This window comes from Dermacentor albipictus, chromosome 1 (assembly GCF_038994185.2).
Source record: "Dermacentor albipictus isolate Rhodes 1998 colony chromosome 1, USDA_Dalb.pri_finalv2, whole genome shotgun sequence".
Taxonomy (NCBI): domain Eukaryota; kingdom Metazoa; phylum Arthropoda; class Arachnida; order Ixodida; family Ixodidae; genus Dermacentor; species Dermacentor albipictus.
The window spans coordinates 399129366-399146070 of NC_091821.1; the positions used below are offsets into that span (position 1 = coordinate 399129366).

At 53.3% G+C, this 16705-nt stretch overlaps 1 protein-coding gene across 5 annotated transcripts in view; it reads left to right on the plus strand.

The window, feature by feature from the left end:
- Positions 1-16705, plus strand: part of Utx (Utx histone demethylase) — a 134773-nt gene that overhangs the window by 65396 nt on the left and 52672 nt on the right. Inside the window, exon 1 of one of the 5 annotated variants that reach the window (XM_065455647.1) lies at positions 5577-5595. The exons of the other annotated variants lie outside the window; for them this stretch is intronic. The gene's annotated coding sequence lies outside the window, so the exon portion shown is untranslated. Of the gene's footprint in view, positions 1-5576; positions 5596-16705 lie in introns of those variants that run through there. 5 annotated transcript variants of the gene reach the window in all.

The following is a 16705-nucleotide window of genomic DNA, read 5'->3' on the forward strand; positions in this document are numbered from 1 at the left end:
GCGCGCAGCCCCCTTGCGAATGCCCCCCCTTCCATTCCCTTGGGCCGACCGAAACGGCGGAAAAAAAAAAAAAGGAGAGCGGGCCCCTTTTGTTTAGCGTGCGGGGCAACGCCCTCCTCCACTTCCCCCCTCCCCACACCCCCATCATCTGCCCCGATTCTCGCTCAGTTTGTTGCCGGTTTCCCAAACTCGGCTCCTCGCGCATCTGGTCCGCGTAAATGTAACTACCGACTGCGTGGGCCTCGTTCTGACACTCTCGTGGCTTGGAACGCTTTTAAGTAGAGAGAGAGAAAGAGAGAATGTGTGCGAGTGGCTCAACCGTGCATGCAGGGCAACGAGGGCCTTTCGAGAAAGGAAACGAAAATAATGATAATCTCGTGTGCTGCGTGTTTCTGACCCCCGTAAGCCGTATTTTGAGATTGAGAGGAAGGCCTCCGCACGGCGATTCTGTCGTGGGCACGAGAGGCCTCCGATAAAATCTTGTTAGCGGCTGCGGGCAGCAGCTGCGGGTATTCTTGTTTGTGCCAAGTTCTTATTGGGAGTAGCCGCGATGTCTGGCCTTGATGACTGGCGAAAATTCGAGTGGTCCTGTGCTGCGTAAGCGTAACGGATCTGACGGAGGCTTGCGGTAAGTGACCGCCGCACACGCGTTGTGAATTTGAGGGATCGGTAAAGAGGCGCCAACTTCAGCATAGGGAGAAAGAGCGGCAATACTTCTTACAGCAGACGGTGTATAGAGCCCGTTCACGACGTGGTTTTTTCCTGGTTGAGCTGGTGGAATGTGCTCCTGTCAGGCCGTGATCCCTCCAAGGGGTCGTAATGAGTATGCAGATTACACTAACCACTTTCGTTTTAAAATTTACTTGCCAGTTTCTCCGATGTGAGCAACGTGTAATATTACCGACGACTATCACCACGCACTTTGTGTGTGCGACAGCTGCGCTTCCAAAGACTGTTTTCTTCTCATTCTGTTATTGTAAACTTCTTGTCCCTCGTATTTATTTTTCTTCTCTTCGACTGGAGGAGATTATACATGTCTACGGCCCTTCCCCTTCTAATGAATACAATAAACGATACTACTAGCAGCTGCTGGTTCTAGTAGAGGTGTTGCTTACATAGCTATAGAATTGTGGACGAACAAACAGTCCTGGCGCTCGTTGTGCGTCTTCCGTTTCATATTTCACTGAGCAGCCTTTTTGCCAAGCAACACGTGCTGTTTGAATTAAGGCAGCATCTCTCTTTAGTCTAAATACCCGTGCCACACGGGCACAGACAATGACATTAACTTGCTAATGCCTTAAATGTTAACGCCATTTGCGTGATGCCCCATGGGCAAACCTAATGTCATTTGCCTTAATGTCATTCGTTGTCTAATGCGTTCGCCAGAACTCATTTGACGGATAAATGCGTACGTTCGACTCCATAGCTCGCGCAGTGTAATTGAAGTATTTGAAACACCATGTAAAATAATAATAATTTATACGGAACTTTCAACTACAATGCTCCTGTAAGAAGTTGTACTTGGTGAACTTCCTCAGGTCAGCGCTGGAACGGCTTCGACGGGCCAAGCGCCGTTCTGATCTTAGGCTTCGGATTTGACTTAAAATGGCCGAACTTGCTATCGCCGGTCGCAACGTTGTAAAATAAAGCAACAAACTCAAGCTGGGGGCACTATAGTATGCTTGCTTTTGTAGTTCACTATTCATGAGAGCGCAAAGTGAACTTTTAAAGGCCTATTTACTTTTTATTCAGCACCTTAATGTAACTCATTTCAGAAGATGCTGTCATCGACATCAGTGCATCAAATGTAATTAAATTTGGACGTGTGGCAGCTCCACCGAAAAAAAAAAAAATGTCTTTAGGAGAGGGGGGTTGTTGAGTTAGGGCATCAAACGAATGTAATTTTCGCAAAGAGTTTTGCCCGCAGGGCGAAACATTTAACGCGATAGAAAGGTTTAGCGTTCGGTCGAAGCTCCTCATACGGTCATTCAAAAATACGCGGAGGCGACATGGTGGTGGATTTGCGACTCTGGGTGGCGTTCAAGCCGGGAACCCTCCAGGCGAAGGGATGAGTACGTCCGTGAGTAGGAGCCAAAGAGGTTTATTTGCATATTAGAGCAAATACTCGGATTCTGTTCAGGCTTTCTAAAGGACCTCTCAAGTGTTGAGCTAGAGAGATCAACACTCAAGAGGCCCTTTTCTAAAGCAGTTGATTTCCCCTAATTCCATAGGCAGGCGAATTCTTTGACCTTGTTCCGGCTAATCAGAGAGGTCGCACCACCTTGCTGAACGCCGCCTCTGGCGTCCAAACTTGGAACCCGCCTGCGTTGCAATAAGAAGAAATTAGGGGGTCCACGCTGTTCCCACGAAATTCGTCGACATTGGCTCAAGTAAAACTCTTGCTTGGGCTAGTTGGTTCATGCTTGAATTAGTAAAGGCAAGGCGCAGAAGACCTGGCCTTCTGCGCCTTGCCTTTACTAATTCAAGCATGAACCAACTAGCCCAAGCAAGAGTTTTACTTGAGCAAGGCGCCGGTCCTGTCGTGTGTGTGCTTCTTGAGTGCTGGTCTTCTGCGCCTTGCCGCTATTTTTGTGGGCCCTCCGTGACGGCCAGCTGGTAGCAGTTTGAGGAGCCTGACCTTGACGGTCGTTACCGCTTTCATGGAATGTGGCGGTTGTCATCTGGAAGGGAGCTTGTTTGTTTGCCCGTCATTAGTCAGCGTCGGGCCCCGTCCTCGTCTAGGCGGGCGCTGGTGAAGTGGTCGCCTCCCGGGAAGCACACAAAGAATGACCATTGCCGTTTTGATGCGCACCAGCGGGCTTGGACAACCCCCCCCCCCCTTTTTTTTCAGCCTAACCCACTGCGCGTCTGCACGTGGCGTCGGTACCCGGTACCTTCTCCGTCGGTACCGTGACCCCACGGCAGCGGTGCGAACGGATGTTGTTACCATAGGGTTTAGCGGTAGTTAGGAGCATCGCGGCCATGTCCCAGACAGTGACCTGTGCCTACGGGCAGAAGCGAGGCGTGTGTTGCAGTTCACTGGCGAAGAGGACGCGACGGCGCACCTCTTCCCTCTCGAATCATCCACGCCGCAGCGTATCCGTGGCCCGAGCGGAAATCGAGTTGTGCGTCGCCGCCTCCGCCGTTTCACAATGGCGTGACGTCGCGTGACGCGTCACAGGTTCGTGGCGGATTTTCCTTCTCCGTAGGAGTGATAGCGAAGCGGCCGGTTCTGGGTGCGAGAGGTTGTTATCTCGGTATTGTTCGCGTTCGGAGTGGGGAGCATTCCGAGGGAATGCGTGAACGCCAAGGGTTTGCGCGTCGTCGCAGCTGTATATCTGTGTGGCGTTTCCGACGCGGCTTGTGAGTTTGGTGAACCGTCGTATCTGTAATGAGATCCCTGGGACGTCGGGACACCTGGAAAGAGAAGACGTGGGACGTGTAATGTACGTGCAAGCGGCCGGCTGAACTTATTTGCGAGCGCTGTTTTATTTACGTACACGTTCTTGTTAAAATGAACGAGACGCATAACAAAGTGAACCGATACAAGCACGTGATATGATAGGTTCTCATAGCCGAAAGAATGGCGGTGTTTTAGATTACGGCAGCTTATATTGTGGTCTCGAAGGAACGTCATCTTCAGCTGACCTATACTACCTCAAGGACACATTTGCTGCTAAAGAGGGCGCTTATTGAAACACAAACAAAATGGAGACAATGTCGTATGGCTAGATTTTTAGTGCAGTGTATGTTGTTAGAAACAACCAGCCGCGCTGCTTAGCTTTAATGTATTTCCACACAATTTGCTCGCGTTCTGCGTGGCACTGGTCTCTCGCTGCACAAATGCTTGTTACTCCTGGTCGTTGCGGTGTGCCACTAAAGACGGCGACGGTCGGGCTGCAGCTCGCTGAACCCGTGCATCCTCGGAAAGTGAGCGTAGCAGCGCTCGTTCGTGCGGAGCGGCCCAGTCGAAGGAGAAGCGAGAGCGGGGTCGACTTTTTCTTTCCCCCCCCCCCCCCCCCCCCCGTCGGATATATGCGTCGGGACCGCATCAAATGCCGTGCCGTCGTCGTAGCCGTCGACCGGATTTTTCGCGAGATGGCGGCCGCTTGTGGGGGGACCCTTCCCGTATGCTTCCTGGCGTTCGTGCGGGGGCCCCTTTGTGTGTACGTACTCGTCTGAGCGGAGCGAGGGTGCCCCTCCGAGATTGAGGGGGAGAGGGGGCCTTAAAGGGCCGCCACGCGGAGAGAGAACGGAGGAGCGGGGGGGGGGGGGGGGGTTTCTCCCTCTGGCTGACTGTGTTCCACAAAAAAGAAAAAAGAAAGACCGTACGGGAGGGGAAGCGAACTTGGGGGTTGCCCCTCGGAAAGGGACCGAGAGTGGAGGGGAGAGAGAGAGAGAGCTTCCCCTCCGTGTTGGCGTCGGGCCGGCGACCGACGCCGCTCTGGTTGTTGTCCGTTTCCTGCGGCCGTCGCCGCTGCCGCTATGTTTCGTTCGCGTTGTGAAGCCGACAGCAGCAACGGTAGCACTCGCGACGGGATCGCTGCACGCGTCATCTGGGGCAGCCGACGGTCGGAGGAGTGTCTCTGCGGTGCGTCTGCGGGTCCTTTCGCCTCCGTTCTTCGCTTGTCGCTGCCGCGGTCCTGCTAGCGGCCTACCGGCCGTGTGGTGCTTTGTTCCTCTGCCGTCGGCTCCATCGACGCTGCTCGCCCCGTACCCGAGTGCGCCCCGTCAGGCGGCCGTGGGCCGCTTTTGTGTTGCCGAGTGTTCGCGTACGACCAGCAGACCGGGGCCATTTTGTCATCCGAGAGAGTGAAGCGCTGTGCTCGAGGTCACAGCGATCGGGAGAGGCGAACAGCGGCCGTGCGGGACTGGCCCGGGAGCGTACGGAGGAGCCCCGAGGCGCACCCAGTGTGGAGCGAGCGACAGGAGAGAGGTCCCCCCGGTGACGTCTCCGCATTCCAGGTGGAATTCCTAACGTGGGACCCGCAGTCAACGGCCTTCCCCCGAAGCGAGCGACGCCTACGCGTGTAGTCGCACGTCGGGCGCCGTCTCGATTGTTTACGTGTGACGAAACCCTAGTGTGGGCGCCCGCGAGGAATTACGGTGCGTTGAAGCTCGCGGCGTCATTTTCGGGGAATTCGTCGCATTGAGTCGTCGGCGCCCCGAACCTTGCCGGGGCGACCTTTCTCCCCTCGACGGTGCGAGGCCTTGGCGAGCGGAGGAAAGGGAGGTGCGGGACAGCTCATCGGCGCCCCTCGGGGAAGTCTTGGTGCGTGCGTGCGGGGCAGCGGATGTCCGGGGAACGAGCGTGTTCGCACTTGCGAGCGTGACGGCGCGTGGTGGTGGTGGTGGTAGTGGCGGTGGCAGTGCGTGCCGTGGTTGGGGCTGCGCTGTGGCTGGCTGTGTACGCGTACTCGGTGTGCTGAGCGCTCGTCGTCCCCGTAGTGGGCGACGCCGGAGGATATACTCTCGGAACTAGTTTGGAAGGAGTTCCCGTGCTGTGGCCGACAGTAGGATACGGCCCCCTCCCTCCCTCCCTTGACTGCGACGTCTACACCCGGCAGCCCTCGCACGTGCTCCTGACGTCGACTGGTAAGTCTGTGGCCGCCGATGTCCGGTGTTGTTGAACCCACCCCAGGCGCTGGCGGACGACGGAGGAGGCGCGCTTCACGGGTGCTTTTGTCAGATGCTTGTACAGGAAAAAAAAACACTGACCCACAGTGGAAGAATGTAACTAGGAAGCTTACCAGCAAGTATGCGACCTGTATAGTAACATGGCAGCAAAGAACGTCAAATGCGATGTCAGAGGCTGAGGCTATCTCATGGGTGGCGGCAATGGAAAATAAACCTGCTGTGAGTGACTACTTAAGAGGAAAAAAACGAAATCGGGAAAGAAATTATTGATGATAACTCATGTGGAAGCTCTTTACTTTTCGAAGCGAGGTCAGGATGCCATAGAACGTGTACATACAAAGTAAGGTACACCGAAAAAGAACCATGTGCTTCCTACGGTAAAGCTTAAGAAACGATGGAACATGTTTTATTATGGTATGATGATATCTGTCCAACTTTCGGGTTAGGCTCCTCGGGCCTCCTTGAAAGTATTGTGTTCAGCGATAGCAAGAGGGAAAGTAAACGTGTCTGAAATAGGTTATTAGCAAGAGGCTATTGAAAATTTGGTGGCAGAAAAGTAGGGAAACCACAAACAACGTGGGCGTACGAAAGCAAAGTTCCCAATAGTGGTTCAGAAAGTTGAATGATGGGAATTGTTTATTTTTTTCTTATAAAACATGGGTACATTAGGCAAAGTAATGAGAGCTTGGTGGAGCGCTTGTGACGAAAAGGGCCACGTGGGCGCCGAACGATGGATGCGTTGGGTATCAGTCGGAAGATGCCCGATTGCGTCCTGGTAATTGGTAATACCGGTTTTGACTCCCGCGAACGCCATTACCGCCCAAATTAGTATGTTCTTTTCCTGGTCTCCGAGCAGTGGTCTCCCACTTCCTTCCTAGCTTGCATCTTTTGGATGCGATCATAGTTTCTTTTCTTTTTTTTCGTGGGGAGCGAAGAATGACCTCGCGGTATCAAACCACACTTGTCTCTCTCCTTACATTCCATCCCGGTTCGCTCGCACCGTCTACGTGTGCCGTTTTCGTCCGGGCCACTTTCGCACGCTTCCGAAAGGCGGGCTTCGCGTTACTCGACAACAAGGGTTGCAATTCCCGTTTGGTCGCGGCCGCTCCTGGCGTTACATCTCCGGCGCGAAATGCACGACGGTGTTATCTGTGACGACTCCTAGCAGCTCCTGTTTCGTTTCGACGCAATAGTTTTTTGCAGGCTTTAAGCTTGGCGACATTTTCACGGCCACCCATTGTCTGTCGCAGCGAGAGAGGCTGCACTTGGTGACGCGGTTGTCGTGCATTGTGTACTACATCTGCACTCGTTGTTTTCGTCGTGGGCCCCCGTTGTGTACACCTGCGACCTTCAACGCACCCGACGCGAACGTGTTTGAAACGCGTCCGTTGCGCATTCGGGCCTTGAGAGCCGACGACTCTGTGCCGTCGTGTCCTTCTCTCTTTGCGGTCGTCGTCCAGTCTGTGCGATTACAGTCCGCAGATCATGAACCAACGAGCCCAAATTTCCACTACCTCGAGAGTTATATATATATATATATATATATATATATATATATATATATATATCAATTGTGGGGTTTTACATGTCAAGACCACTTTCTGATTATGAGGCACGCCGTAGTGAAGGGCTCCGAAAACTTTGACCACCTGAGGTTCTTTAACGTGCACTTAAAGTATAAACCCCATGCAAGCGATCTTGCACGCGACAGCGACAAGCGACGCGATGGAGATGGCTGTCGCGTTCGCTCGTCGCCTACAAGTTGCACCCCATGCGAGCGACGACTTCGAGCGACGTCTCCCCAGTGTTGCCGGTATGAGGGCAGCAATATAGGCGCCGAAACTAGCGTGACGCGTGCTTTATTAACTTAAGTTGATGTATTTTACTGTAAAAAGCAGCATAAAATATTTCTGAAAGTCTTGCAGTAGGTTCTTATCCTTGCACCTATAAGAATTCAATCGTTTGCTCGTTCCGTGCGACAATCGGAAGTACTGGGGTTTTGTACATCCAGTTCCGGCTTTTCGCTATTGGCTAGTCGCTCATAGCACTTCCGGGCGACGAGCGACGAATTCTAGATTTGCAAAACCGAGCGATCGCGCGACAAGCCCGAGCGATCTGTTCCAGCGACGGCCCGATCCGTCGCGCGAACCCGTCGCTCGTCGCTGTCGCGCACAAAATCGCGCTAATGGGGTTTAGCCTTAAATCTACGTGCACGGGTGTTTTCGCATTTCGCCTCCGTTGGAATGCGGCCGCCGCGGCCGGGTTTCGATCCCGCGACCTTGTGCTCAGCAGCCCAACACCATAACCACTGAGCAAACACGGTGGGTCACTAACTACCTCGGGAATGTTTTTCCCAGCTGCGACATTGCTGTTCGCCTGCGAGCGTTGTTGGCTATGTTTTAACAGTGTCCGCTCCCAAAACGGTCGCTGTTTTCTTCTCGGGGGCATAGTGTTCGCATCAACCGAACTCGATTTCGGCATGTCGTCCGTGTTCAAGGTCAAGTGCGAGGTCATCTGTGCGAGGGTTGCTTTTTCGACTTGTACCGTGGTGGATCGAGCGCGCGTTCTTTCGCCCAGCGATGCAAAGTACGCGAGAAAGAAAAAAACCGTGATCTCGGGGCATTTCATGACCGGGAATTTCACTCGTTGCCCACTGAAGGAATACACGGGCATAGCTCACCTGTGGTCCGTTCACCTGCTTTGTCTAGGTAGCGATCTGTATCGAATGTGGGGGCCGCACGGAGGGGACCTGTTGAACGAATTCGCCGAAAAAGACCAGCCAGTGACGAATAAGAGAAGCAGAGGGAGTATGGAAATGTCGGCAAATTCTAGTGCAGGGACATGCGTTGACGGCACCCCGTGCCTCCCCTGAAGAATGTGTTTAACAACTAACATTCAACTTACCAATAACATCCCCAAAGACGATCGTGTACAGCGCTCTCGGTACACGAGTACCAAAGGTGGACAGAGTTAATTTGCAGCCCTCCGCTGCAGCGTCTGTCCTAGTCCGTTGTCGTTGTGGGCCGTTGACACCTTCAGCTCGGGGGGGGGGGGGGGGGGGGGGGAGTGCCAGCTAAATACGCCGGAAAGGAGAAATCGGTTTTCTTCGCATCCATTGCACCAAGTTTGGTTAAGATCTATAGTGACTGTTGGTAGCGAATTTTTTATTTAGGCGGTCAATATTTTATAAAATGTTCAACATAGCAAAAATGTAGAAAACGAAACTGTGCAGTTTACAGCTATGTGACACGCAATGAATATATATTCTGTGAATTTAATCTAACAGTGCATAAAAAGCGGACAAATTTGATTAATTTATATCTTACGTGAATTTATTACCGTGTTTAAGAACGTCTTACTCGCATATTAGTGATGTACTTGAGGGCATTTAAGTTTGTCTATTTATATGTACTTTTAGATGCGTTTGCAGTAATGTGATATCACTTTTCATTGCTGAGTTATACTTGATAGTTTCGTTTTCTGCAAACTTGCGATTTTCAACAGTATTCATGAAAAAAAAATTGGCTGCTTCAACTTAAAATCCGCTTCCAACAGTCCAAATATTTGAACTTTTCCTTTTAAACCCACCAGGTATAATCAAATTTTGTGCAGCGGCTACCGAGAAAAACGATTTCTCCCTTCTCGTGTATTTAGATAGGAGCCTCCGAGCTAAAGCTTAGTCTTCAGGTGCACCTCACCAGACCACATAGCAAATTTTGGTCATACGATGGAAGTTGCTAGTGTCAACTAGAACCCTAGTGCCCGCCACGAGAATTTTTCAAATCGGTTCATTAATAGCTGAGGTAGAAATACTTCGGTACCGCGAACCCATGATGTCTTAATCATTTCAGGAGGCGAGCGCCACCTTGACACTCTCTCCACTGATCCCGTCGAGCCTCCGCAAGCGAAATTCCACCCCCGCGTTCTCCCATACCGGAGCTCGAGGATTGCGTGATGCATACGTCACGGGCCCCGCCTTCATTTTTTTTTTTCTCCTCGCTTTCTTGCGGCCCAGCGCATTTGCGCGGCGGCGTCGCACGCGGGCTGATGTGATTGTGACGTTTCGCTCAGCGCACGTCTTTGCCCGCTGTGCACGAGGACACCTGACTAGCGGTATAAGTAAGTACTACACGAATACTGAGGGCAGACGCAAGCGGATCACAGAGCATGATCTCGCGCTGGAACACGGTAGAAAATTACATAGTTCCGGTGTCTGCGCGTGCGTCTGCTCGACGTGGGAACAAGCAGACGAAACGGAAGTACATCTCTCTTGCTGCGGTGCAAAGTAAAGCAAAAACACGCAGACATTCGGTTTGTGTGTTGTATTGTTTCTCTGAACTTTAATTCGTCGACTGAAGCGACAGATAAACACAAATGACAGATGTTGCCTCGAATAATTCTCGAAGTCGCTTGTCACTGTGAGCGACGTCAAACCAACAGACACTTGTATACGTAGGCACACTTGCACATACGCGTCAACCCTCCGGCTGGGAGCGCGGCATTCGCGATGAGAAGGGCAAACGGCGTTCGGTTTGAGATTTCGGCCCTTTTCCGCGGCGCGTGGCGGTGCAATACTGTGCTGTGACGGTGCCTGTCAGCTCTAAATGGCCACACCTGCTGGTGAGGGGCCCTTCAGTATACCAGCGCTTTTCCGTATCCCCATCGACCAGACTCTGAGGTGTTCTGTGTCCCTCTCCACCTTAGAACGCAACACACGCAACTCCACCTTAGAACGCAACACACGCGAATGTGACCCGCATTCCTCGTGGAAGATAGCCCCCCCCCCCCCCCCCCCCCACACACACACACGCACACTTCCCCCACGCGCGCAGGGGCTTCCGCCCTTTAAATCGGACGAAGCAGCCGGTTCCACACGTTCAGTCCCATACCGTAGCGCAGGGAGCCCGACGCGGTCGATGTAGCGCACCGGTGCCGTCTCTGGTATCCGCGCGACCTTGCCGCGCGGAGAACAGGGAAGCGAGCGGCAAGGAAAACAAGCACTCGGCGGGGCGAGTCCACGGCGGCGTTGCTCGCTCGTTGCGCGAGCGTCGGACGCGTCCGTCCCTCGCGAGATTCTTTTGACGCGCTGCCAGCTTCGGGGGCACTGTCGTGGCCTGCCGACGCGAGTGACGCTTCCTCGTCGGCGGCGGAGGGGGTCGGGTCGCTCGGGCACGCATCCATTTCCAAGCGGCGTGCAAGCGCGAGGCTTTTGTTTTCTTTTCCTCCCGTTACATTCTTTGAAAAGCGGGGCCGCCTTATTTCGCGAGGCACGTCGATTATCTCTCTCTCCCGCTGCTCACCGGGAAAAGTTGCGTGGGGGGCGCGGCGCAACTCGGCTTCGTCGAAGACAGAAGGTTGCTCGGGCATAGCCGAGCTTTCAATCGAGCCAAGGCTCGCGGCAAGGTTGCGGCGCGGTAACGGTGTCTTCTGTGCAGCCGAAGCCAGACGCATTTGCATTCGCTTGCTTGGTTTGTTTTCCTTCGCGGCGGTTCTCGCGAAGGAGTACAGCCGAAGTCGAATGAATGAGGCCCGTGACTGCGGTGCGGCTTTTCCAGGGTGTGTGTGCGTAATGCGGCTTAGGATAATACACGATTGCGGCCGCGTGTATCTCCGCAGTTTGAACGCAGTCGCCGTTGCGAAGCGAAGGCGGGGAGAGTCTTCTGTGCTGCCTGTTTCCCTTCGTGCGAGCCGCTGTGGTCGTACGGCAGAGCGTGTTCTGGAAAGGGTCAGCGTTTTCGTTCGATTATAGGTGCGTTTGCGGTCCTACACTTCTTGCTCGCACTCTGAAGGAAACTGAGGCGGAGTCGGCGGATTTGTCCTAAATATTGTAGAGAGAGTGGATGGACTTACCTTGTGTATCGTTAGGCATTTGTTTTTAAAAGTCTCGAGGACAATCTTGCGGAACCATTTCCAAGGTTGTCGCGGCGCTGTTAGATTGAAGAAAGAAAAAGGCGGTAACGATTGTTTAATGTTCGTCGCTTTTGTAGTCTCCCTCGAGGCTATGACAACACTAAAGCCGAGTTTGCCTGTGCAATTTCGTATTCCACCGTGCCCTGGATACCAGAACGAAACAGTTCGTCCATCATCCACGGTTAATGTTGTGGCAGGCAGCAGGCGTCCCGTGGATCATGTCGACCAGGCTGCGGCGAGACGATTTCCAGTGCGAAACTTGCAGTGTTTATTCCATGGTTGGTGAAGGGTATGAAAGAAGAGAATGCTGGTCAAAATACATTGCGGGGCCGCTTAAATAGGCCCGCTAATGTCGTAGGCGGGATTTTGCTCACGTCAACGTCACGTGACATGTACTGAGTCCGGTCGGTGATGAGCGGCTGCTTCCTCTCTCCTCAGCGACGTTTCACGTGCTTGCCTCTGCTGGCGGCGACGCGTGGGTCCAGTTTGGTTCGCGTGAAAGGATTCTTCCCTTGAGTCGTACAGTTTGCGGAAGGCGAACTGTACGTTCCTGTCACGCACACACACAAAGGGGCCCGTAATCACTGCGGGGCGCCCGCAAGACCGGCAGCCTCTCGAGACACCCATAGCAAATTAGGGATCCATCCTCCGTTTCGATGAGGCATGAATTTTCGATCATCTGTTTTGCACGGGGCGTTACACGCCAATCGTAACACTGTGGGCTACCTGTCGTACTTTGCGAAATGCGCAGGTTGTGAGTTCGGTCCCCACCTGCGGCAAGTTGTTTTTTCATCCACTTTCATTTCCATTAATTAATCGTTTCTTTATTTCATTTATTAAACACAAGTAATTTTCCCTATGTTGTCCTTGGCGTCAGTGTTTGTTGGATTCTTATGATACGGCTGATAAAAACATGGGGCACCTCGCTTAATCCCCATCCCCTGTCGTAGTTTAGTAGCTTTCGGTACGAATGGTGAAATTTGGGCTGCATATATAACTCGTCATCGGACCGCAGCAGTCTATGCTTAAATACACTGCAGAACAGATGCGTCTGTTAGGAATTTCCGATAACTCCTGCCGAACGTCTTATAGTCTCCAGTTCACGAAAACGTATTCTCTCTCCCCATACATATTATTTAGGCTGTCGACCACTGTCCCGTCCCTTGACAAGCCACCCTTTTACTCACAGACCGCGCGTTATCTTTTTCTACACATTATACGGCCTGTACTTCGTAGCAATCTGTTTCCTCACTCCCCGTTTTGTCAGTCACACAATGGCGAATATCTCGTGATCTCTCACTTCAGTGTGAGCGCTGTCGGTCGAAGCCATTCACTTCGGTTGCCGCCGCCAGCGCTGGCGAAGGCCACAGCTGTTGTCCTTATCAGGAGGCACCAAAGCAGACTCTGGACCGGGAACGCAGCTAATCGATACCGTGGAGAATTCTCTCTCTTTGTTCGCTTAGGTCTTCTTTTTTTGTCCTCTTTCTCACAACGAGCAGGCGCCCCTGTAAGCCCAGGAAAAGTAAGAAAGGTGTTTAACTTTCGAGCACAATGCTTATTTGCCGGTTAGCGAGTGTCGTTTATCCGTTTTGTTGGCGGAAACTGTAACGTTAAAATATCTGTGATCGTGTTTCGAATGGGTATAAGGACCTCCTTGCTTAGAGGGCAGCATCACGTGCATCGTGCCGGATGCCGGTGGCTCAGTCCATTCTGCGAGGCTGTGTTGTAGTGATTGTTGTCGGCGGTGGCATCAGCGCTTGCTGATTTATAATACCCTTCTTTTTGTACTTCTAAAATTCCGTCGACTTCTTAATCGCATTTCGATGCTTGCTGTTTTCCAATTGAAACGAAGCTACAGGTATTCTTCGAAGCAGGTCCACTTTGCCCTTTCATTTCATTTCGGAGGGAACCACGTCAGTAGTCTCAGTGACTTTTAACGAACGGCCACGATGTGACCTTTAGCAACGTCATCTCGACATCTCTATGCGACCTTCAGCGTCGTCAGGGGTTCTCTCCCTTTCCGCCGATCGACCGGCATTCTTGGAATGTTTCGCAGCACGTTAAATGTAATCGAATGCTCCTTCGTGCGCTCCGTACTTAGTTCGGTGAGAAACGCAAGCGGAGCGAAAACGAAAGCTTAATTCGTGCGCGCTCGTCGGGTATCGTGGAACTTCAGGTGAGACGAGCGCGGTTTACTATAGGGTTGTTGAAAACCTTGTATACAGAGAGGCGGCGAAGTTGGCGTCGACCCCGTTGCTTTTCGTTTGCAGGATACTATCCTAGTTTGTAAAGGTGATCGTGGATGTTTTGACCTACTTGGACGAATCGTTGCGGAGATATTTAGCCTCGCCTGCCTGTCGAGCTCCACACCCGCCTTTCAATTCTTGACCTGTCTGCACAAATTTCTCGCGACAGATAACTTTTTTGTGTTTGTTCGTCACAGCTTGTTCTAGGTTCTCCCGGGTCCTTTCTTTTTCTTCGGATACCGGTATACTGTACAACCGGCATGTGCCGGTTAATATCGATCTATACCGAAAACGCGGAATCCTAGTTATACTTCGGTATACTTCGGTATACTTCGGTCTTGAGGGTACATTAAAATAAAATAAATAAGGCACATGCTGTTACAATCGGTCAGTGGGGGCAGCGCCCTTCGAGCATCCCCTGCTTTCCTTCGACGAAGCAGCCTTGCGAAGCTCACAAAGCGTCCGACGGGCCAGCGGCAGCAACAAAGCTAGACGCGTTTGACGGCTACAGGGTAGGCGTCGGGGCCACTTGGTCGCGGCTCCCCCGACGCTGGGGCCAAGAAACTCCAGGAAAAGGGCGCTCTACGCCGCTTAACTCTTCTACAGCCGCTGCTAGCCGCCAAAGCCGACCTAAAGCCTCTCCATCCACGTGCCACCGCCGGTTATGGTATGGAGGGGCTTTAAGCCGACCGACAGACGAACCAGCCAAGTTCCTGGGCCATTCCAGGAGCCAAGAGGCGCCAATTGCGTCAAACTTCACGCCTTCTGTCTGCGAGCGTCCCCTCCTTTCGCTGGGACATTGAAACGGATGTGCCTGAGCGGGTATTTCTCCGATTGTGTTCAGTGTTGTGAACAAAGGCGCCGGAGTGATTGTGCGCACTTTGGACGCTTTGGTTCGAGGAAGGTGCGACCGCAGATTTCCCTGGCCTAGGGAACTGAAAAGGACAGGGGGGATGTTTAAGCGCTCGTTTTTCGGCTCCTCCGGTGTGCTCTGCCAGGAAGATCCGGTGTGCTCTGCCAGGAAGATGTAGATCATGCTACGAAAACGACGTACTGTGCTCCGTGCACCGGCCAACGCGAACATACCCTTTTCTGTAAGTTAGTTCGCCTCTCCTACGTAAATAAACCCGCTGTAGCGCTTTTCCTCCGTCCTCTCGACTCGTAATCATCAGTATAGGAACAGCCCCTCGCGAAGAAGGTTCGGACGACGGCGCGGGCCCGCTAAGCCTCCCTACGACGCCCCGGTTGCGTTGGTCCGGCTATCCGTTAACGAGTCGCACCGGCGGCGTGGACTAGTGAGCGACCCTAGGTGTGACGCCAGACTCCGAGGCCACGACCCCAGAATCCTACAGTGCTGACTATAGGGATGTGTGTTTGTTGGTTGTTTGTTTGTTTCCCAAGTCATTCTTTGGCCGATTCAGCCGTAGTGCACCAACGTAGCCCGGCAAAACATCGGGACAACTGCTCCTCGCGATTCGGGACGGTAGGCGAACGCCGCTGCTCTCCCCGCCTGCCGCGCTGCGGGACGCGGGGTGGGGGGGTGGGAAGGGGGGTCGGAGGGGGAATGCTTGACGCGGGGAGGGCGCGTCTCACGGACGCCGGGCGAAAGTGGGGTGTGCGCGCGCGCGCCGCTGTTGCGTCACTTGCTCGCTCTCGCGGCTGCTTGACCTGGTTCGCGTCGTGACCTTGGCAGGGCCGGCGTTGGCGGCCGCCGCGGACCGCGGCGCTTGCTTGCTCGAGGCGCCGTGTTTTCCCGAGTGAAAGCGACATTGAGGGAGGTGGGGGGGAAGGGGGGCATGCGGAATACTCTATGGTTGCTTATTCACGTAAATGAAGTGAATTCAGCGAGAAATCCAACGAAGCGACAGCCCCACCTTAGTTTTTGTTTACAATCGTTCGTTCATTCGCCGGGCTGTGGCGTGCCAAACGCTCCTCGGCGCAGCAGGCGCTGTCCGGTGGCCACTTTTGTGTTGAGAGGTGGACGTAGCGCGCCCTGTGCGTGGCATAACCAGACGTCATGCGCCCGGAAGCGATGCAAGTCGTCCGTATTGTCAGTTCACGCGGCCCCCTCGGTTTAACGCGATATACCGGTCTGTTTCAAGTTTTGGACCGATCGTCGGGCCTGTTTTCACGCACCAAGCCTACATGGTGGGGGAGTTCCCGAGAGCGGTACAGTTCAAGAGGTGCGTGTACGTCTCGCCTGTGCGTTTCCGGCGACCTTCGACGGGGCGTTACGACGCGGGCACGCAGGTTATGGGCGACGCACGTCACCTCTGTATGCCGGAAGCGGCTTCGCAATGCAACGCGCGGTCGAGCACGAAGCGAGCAGTCAATCTCTCTTCGTCAATGCGGCGTGCAGCTCGTTCGAAGGAGGAGGACGGGGGCGCGGTCTTGGCAGCCGTCGTCTCTGGCATCCATTGCTCAACGCGCCCAAGGAAACGGGTCGTCTGTCGTCCTCCGTACGCGTGTCTGTCTGGCTCGCCTGGTTTTCTGTGACGCCGCATCAGCTGGCTCTGTGCCCCGACTATGTTACCCTTTGTTACCTTGATGTTTGGTTGACATTCGCGCAACTCGGAATGAATGAACGAGAGCTACGAAATGAGACACGAAGGAACAGGAGGCCGAGGCTGGGTGAGGCTAAACTTCCGTTTGTTTGCGTGACGCCTGTGAACTCATAGTAAACAAGGAATTGACGTTTCTCGGTCCGTCTGTCGGCACGTGTCGGTGCAGGTGGTTTACTTTTTCTTTCTTTTTGGTTCGCGAACCATGTAATATAACAACACAGCATTCGCGTTCTAGACAGTTGCGAGTTTAGAAACATCAAGTCATATACCGTTCTGCTAGATTCCAGGACGCGTAAAATAGCATTGATATGGCAGAAGTTTGCCGGAGCCTTCGAATATACGGCGTCA